The sequence below is a fragment of the Mesitornis unicolor genome, unplaced genomic scaffold, assembly GCF_000695765.1.
Source record: "Mesitornis unicolor isolate BGI_N332 unplaced genomic scaffold, ASM69576v1 scaffold47723, whole genome shotgun sequence".
Lineage (NCBI taxonomy): Eukaryota > Metazoa > Chordata > Aves > Mesitornithiformes > Mesitornithidae > Mesitornis > Mesitornis unicolor.
The window spans coordinates 55,822-62,698 of NW_010175025.1; positions in this window are offsets into that span (position 1 = coordinate 55,822).

Consider the following 6,877-nt stretch of genomic DNA (forward strand, 5'->3'; position numbering starts at 1 on the left):
CCCTAGGAATGTACAGAGCCATATATAAATCGAGTACAATTAGAAGAAGCTGAATAACCTTTTTGCCAACCCAATAAAAAGTTCTGCTATGGTTTGTCTCAAACAAGCAGTTTTAGCTCACTGCATGGGTTTTCATTTTGGATCTTTTATGAAGCTGTTGCCTGCAGTGTATCCATCACCTTTTCCAGAGCCACTTCAGAGGGAGGAGAGTTTTGTGTTGGGAAGATCGTGACTGCGCCACTGTGCATCTCCAGCGAAACAGCTTCCCTGAGCAGCTTCCCAGCCTCAGGGCACTTAAGCAAAATTGCACACAAGGCTCACACTACAATTTGCTGTTACTTGTGTGGGAAGATAAACTTGAAACATTTCAATCTATCTGCTAAGCTGCAATTTATCAGCTACAAATGGCTGAGTCTTAGAGGGGAATAACAGATTTGAACCAAAACTCTGCCTCTGGAGGCAGAGACCAGTGGAAAAGCTAACTGCCTTGGAGTGGAGCATATGGGTTTATAGAGGTGACTATAAGCCCTCTCAGGAAATGGCTGCAGTGCCATGGGGTCTGCACTGCAGATCAAAGCAGCTTGGGGCTCAGAACTGATGGGCTTAAAGTGAGGGGCAAGGGCTCAATGGAGAAATGGCCTGGGAAATGCACAGAAATAGCAAAGGCTTCTGTGTTCACATACTCTATTCCTGTACAGCTCACAAGAGAGAAAGGGGGAATTTGTTTATTAAACAGCTTTCTGTGACTTATTAATTCCATTCATCTGAGGATAGAGCAACTCCCTCCAGAGTGCTTGTTATTACTTGCCTGGAAATCAGTCGGGGTCTGGCCATGAAATGATGTTCTGGTTGAAACTCCTCGTTCAGTGAGTAATTTATGCAATTGCTAGGAGACTACTCAGATGGCCCAATGACTTCTATTAACATAACTTTAATTCTGTACTTTCAACAGACATAATTTATGCTTCGTGTTTCTTCAGGACCCTTCATTAGACTTCAAGTCCAACTTCTGGGGAGAGATCAAGGCTTTGTCTTTTCCCCAGTGATTTCTTCAAGAGTTGTCTTTGAGGCTAGAAGCTGCTTGAATTTTCTCAGAAGCCAGACTGGGAATATGGAACAGGTCTTGGCAGGTATCAATTCCTAAAGCCTCTTATCTTCTCCCAGCGAAGTGTTTGTTGAGACTTAGGTACTCAGAGAAGTATGGCCAGGTTGGCTTCTACAAGTTGGTGCTGGTACTTGCAAACTTAACCAGTACTAGAAAATGTTAGAGCTTGACTGCACTGATCCACTGAAGAATAAAGAAGTTTGATGTTTGATGCAACAGCTACTCTAATGATTGCTGTGGTCTCTCTCAGTAAGTCTGACAGTTGCGATTTCTTGCAATATCTGAACCATCTGGTGCCCTGCTATGTCTCCATTTTCCCCAATTAGGAACAGAGGCAGTTGTCTATGGTAGGTTATGGCCTGGCTGTGAGATCTAGATAGGAAGGAAAAATGCTTTGAGAATTTAGGACAGAAAGTGCCATAGAGGACATTAGCAAGAGGTATCTATGAAGCATAAAAGGTGGGATAAAATTCTAATCTACAAACTGTTTTATTAATGGTTATCATCATTAACACAAAACACTCAGCTAAATGTTGCATAAAGTGCTGAGCAACAGATGGGGGATCCAGTTCTTGCTTTGTATTAAACAAAACCACATGAGCACACTATTGCTACTATAGGAAAATTCCTGAAAATGTGCTCTTTCCATCATCTCAAAGGAGATAGTTTTAATTGATACCATGGCACCATATGCAAGAGAATCCACCTGGAGCCCTTTGGATGGATTACTTTGTAATGAAAAAGGAGGAAAAGTCTATCTCCAATAATGGCAATATATTTTGCCAGCCTGCACTGATGGAGTGTTGCCAGGGAAAGTCTCTCATCATCAAAGAACATGTTAGTGTTAATGTGATTTTTGTAGGTCTTCTAAGGGAATGGCTTATGTCCTTCCAGGGGAAAGGCACTGCACAATAAATCATCAAGCACTCCTAACCAGCAGGACCCTGCTAAGTATATTGTACAAATGAAGATTATTTTCCTGAAATGAGAGGTGCTTCTCCTCCAAGCAGCACACCAGGCTTGTTGACAAGGAGCTGCTGGGGGCATGGGAGAAGCTGAGGTTTTTCTCAGGGAACACTGGCCAGACAGCCATGCAAGTCAGCAGTGTGGCTGATGGGCTACCAGAAGCATCGTGCAAGCAGGTCACAGTCCCTTCTGGGGGAATAACGAAGCCCAGTGGCAAACGCTTCTGGAAACCTAACTGTCCTGTGCTGGTTTGCTCCCCATGCATCCTTCCATCTATTTACTGGGCTTTCTGCTTTCTCTGCCCCTGCCACCTTGTCTTAGCTGTGCTGCTGAACAGTATCCAGACAAACTGCAGAAGCATCTCCTACCTGCAGGGAGCTGTGCCTGAGGCAGCAGCCAGGGTCTCTCCCCAAGAGGGCTGCAACAAGCTGCCTTTCTCTTGCAGCATCCTAGCAGCTCATACTGTGTCCTAAGGATGAGGCCAGAATCCAGATACAAACTTTTGCTGGTCAACGTAGAACATCCCTAAACCTGCAATAGCACCAGAAATGTCATGCAAGCCTCAGCAGCACCCACCGTGGCAGGAGCCCTCACAGTTTCTGTACTGGTTTTTTCCCTTTATTCAGTGCCTCACGTGGAGGTGGGGAGAACTTTGGCCTCCTGCACATTCAGTCCTTGGCTCTGCTGAGGGCACAGCCCAGTAGGCCCACTTGCTTCAGCTTATTTTATTAGGTCTTCAGGAGGTGAAGGTAGAAGCAAATTCCTAATCCCTTTTTGGCTGAAAGATTCACCCTGAGGTCAGGCAGGCTGTCTTACTCTATGTTTGGAGATAGCTAAATTTATTTCTAGAGTTGTTTTGCAGTAGCATAAGGTTTACCAGTGTGTTGTCCTGGAGAGCTCTACTAATGTGCAGCCTACATAAATTATACTGTCTAAAAGAGTCTTCCCTGGGTGGCTTATTTTATTCTGCCCTTTCTCTCCAGCATTGTATAAAACAAACTACCTTGGCAAAAGGCAAGGAAACATACTGAAATCTTCCTGGCTGTCTGCCCACAAATAGTCTCTGGTTATCCCTTGCACGTTGAGGAGGACTAGTGAAAGCAGGTGAGGTAGCTTTGGCTGTATCTGGCTCAAGGCTTCAGCGCTCCCCTGAGATACTGCCCACAGAGTGGTGCTCTCAGCTGTGGGGTTGTGTGGATGGTGGTTTTCCAGGCTGTGGGGTGAGCCATCACAGTGGGCAGTGCAGGGAGCGATGGAGTTAACACTGAGCAAGTTGGCTTCTCATTGCCACCAGCAGACTGAGCTCTTGGTGCTCCCGTTCTTCACGCTGTCAGGCAGGGCTCCAAGTACCCAGACAGGGCCCAAGAAGAATTGAAATAATTAAGAGAGGGAGGGAGGAGAGGGAAGCTGTGTTTATGGGTTTCAGCAGCAAGATGAGTGTTGGAGATTTCTACCCTGAGACCGGAGAGGAACTGGCAGCCCCTGTGCTGAGCTCAGGGACTTGCTGGATGCCATGGGAAATGGGAGCCATGAAAGAGGGCTCAATGCTTATGTGCCTCCCTGTTTTCATGCAATGATGTGTTCAGAAGACATATCCCGACCTAAAGCTACCTGTGTCTTAAAGCATCTGAGACATCTCACCTCCTCCAGTGCTGCTATCCTGAGGCTGGAAGTTACGATGTTCCTCTGCTGGCCTTTGCCCTCAAGTTCATGTGTGACTTTACTCCTTGGGCCATGCAGATCTTTGCTCAAGGCAAACTGAGAACGTAAGTGGTGGGAGAAGTTGATTTGAAGAGTTGGGTGTCTTTGTCAGGTGGGGACAAAGTGAGGTCTCACAAGTGGTTGAATTTTCCTGGTGTGCAGCTGCCTGTGAGAACTGCTGCATGGCAAACCACAGCTCCCTACAGGAGAGAAGCAGCCTGGGCTGCAGTACAAACTCTGTAGGTGGCCTGGGTTAAACATCTGCTCTGTTGGTGTCTGGAGCAGGCAGGACATGGCAACCCAGGCAGCTTCTTCCAGTCTGATTTTTTTAAATTATTTTTTCCCCTCCATACATTAACAAAGCTAGTGCATCAGTTAATGAACTTTTTCTGAAGAAAACTTGTAAAGCTCCACCACAGAGCTGGGCAGAGAGAAATGCCTCCCTCCCCTACAGAAAGGCTAGGAGGGAGAGGCAGAGGCACAGAGGCTAAAGGCCTCTTATGCAGTGCCTGCTTTGCTTTGCCAAGTGTCCTCAGGCACACAGCCATCCCTCTCCCAGGGCAGGACAACCACACAGTCACCCTCTCAGCTGTGCTCAGGTACTGCCAGCCCCCAGCTATGGCAGCTGTGGCCTTTGTGTTGACTACAACCCCCATGGGAAACTCTGGTGAATACTCAGCCTGTGTCAAACTGTGCATGCTTCTGGGCCTGGCCAGGCTGTGTCAGCGCGGCCTGGTCCTTGTTCAAACAGCCCTTGGGGCCTCAGCAGCGCTGGGTGCTGAAAGTGGGAATGGAGCTGCTTGAGATGGGTAGGAACATTGCAAAACTTTGGCTTCTGCATCTAACTGGAGGCCACCAAGACTCAGCAAGCCTGCTCTGAGGAGTCTTCACTGTTCCTCCCCTTGTCCCATGCTGTCATCTCTTGGTGCTTATCCAGTAATTCTGGACAACTTTGGCTAGTCTTGTTATGTGACAGTGTCCCAGTATAGACAGAACTGGAGAATTTGGCTCATTTACTTTTAACAGAAGAGTAACAGCTGATAAACCAGATTTTAACTAATGTACAGTTGCTTTCTTGTTGCAGTTAACACCGCATGACAAATCGTGCGTGGTATTAAACAGGTGTTCATTAAAGGTTAGATACACTGTACTGTATCTCTTCATTGCCTCACTCTCCTTCTTTCTCCCAAAGCACCGTTCATGTTTATATGGTTCTTTATATTTTTCAAAGCTCTCTGCAAACATTAACTAATTAATCCTCACAGCCCGCTATACATATGCTTTAATTAATTAGCACTCATTTACTTAACTCGCACTGTCTCATTAAATATAAGTTGAATATATGTTTGGGAACTTTAGAAACATTGCTGGGGATTTTATACAAAGCATGTATGCAAAATATGCTAATAGTAGCTGGAGGCAGCAAAATCCAAATACCAAAGTTTTTAGTGAAAAATATGTTGTGGTGGCAGTGAGGCAATTAGCTGTTTCTATAAAATGCGTATGTTGTCATGGCCTTGAAGCCATCATTCACTCTGTGTTGTTTCCATAGTTATGCTGATAATTTGCTTTCTGTAATGTCTGCCTATACACTTTGTTCTGTTAGTTTAATTTTTCAGACTTGCAGAAGCTCGGTTCTTGTGAGCTAGCAGCTTGTTGGGAATTACCCAGATCTGGAGTGTGCTGATACGGGTATGTAAATGCTAGTGCTTAGAGTTGCTATGGACACTGAGTAGCCTTTGGCATTACAATCCACCCAGCAAAGCAGTGGTGAGGCTAGTGCCTGTGTGATGGTTGTCTTGAGAGCTCCGTTTGGAGGCTGTCACTGGCAGGAGAGGTAAAACTGAGTGTGTCTCAGCTTCCCAACACCGACCATGACTCTCGGTGAGGACAGAGCACTTACTGTAGTATGCTGACCAAACTCTGTCTGGATTAACTGCATTGTCACAGCTCCTTGCAGTTATTTAGGGTCAAACTGCCATGGGTGTCAGTGAGAGTTAGAGCCAAAGTACCCCTGAGGGTTTGGGCTGTTTTTCCCAGGTATAATTCTCTTGGCTGTGTCTCTTCTTGTGGCATCCTCAAGCACTAAGCAGTCAAACAAGTGCTGCCTGCCACCCAAGAGGCAATCACAGCTCAGTGATGACTCAAGTGTTTTCCTAGGAATAAACCTGTAAATCAGAAGATGAAGAGGTGCGAGGGCTTTTATGGGGTTGAGTGTCATTTATGTTGCAGAAGTGTGGCTAGAAACGAAGCATTATTTGGACACCTTAGATTTAGGTTTAGCCCTATGAATCCCATTGTATTTATAGAAAGTGATTATTGTTTGAAGTAATGTGAATTATTTCTCCTTTTCCACCTTCCCATACCATGGAGAAATAGTGGGCCAGCATTTTGACTTGTCACCAAGAGGCAGTTCCGAACATAATCGATCCTTTCCTCCTCGTGCAACTGAGAGATTCTTCTCCTATGTTTTGTTCCTCAAAAGTCAGATGTGTTTTATTTCCCTTTGGTTTTCCTTTTCTGTGAGCAGCTCACTCTTTGTATACAAGAAGTGATGGGCAGTTAGCCAGAGCTGAGTGGTGAGGGGTGGAAAGGGGGTATTTCTGCTCATCCCGCAGCAGCTGGGTGTTGTAGAAGCAACAGCAGCAAGCGCACTTCAGTTTCAACAGGGTTTGTACACACCATCACAAAACTGAATGAGTGTTCATTTGATGGCCATGCTTTTAAATTAGTAAGAGCTTTCCATGCACAAACAAGCTTTAAGTGATGCCTGATCTTTTAACTAGAAATATGTGTTTCCTTACAAGCTATGTTTTAGCTTGCTATCCCTAAGAGGTATCAGAGCTTTGGGAACCATTCTGGGTCTTCTCCTTCCCCTGACTTATCTTCATCAAAAAAAATTGTTGCAAGCCACGTACAAACTTCTCATGCAACCCCTGATGCCTTCAGGAAGACTTTCTCACACACTTGACTGAGTCTTTGCAATCAGTTTCCTTGGTGACACACAGGAGAGGGCAAAGCTCTTCATTTTTCAGGGCAAACAAGAGTTAAAAGGAGCAGAGATGTGTTCTGTTGCTCAAGCCAGCAGATTTGTTTGAGGACACA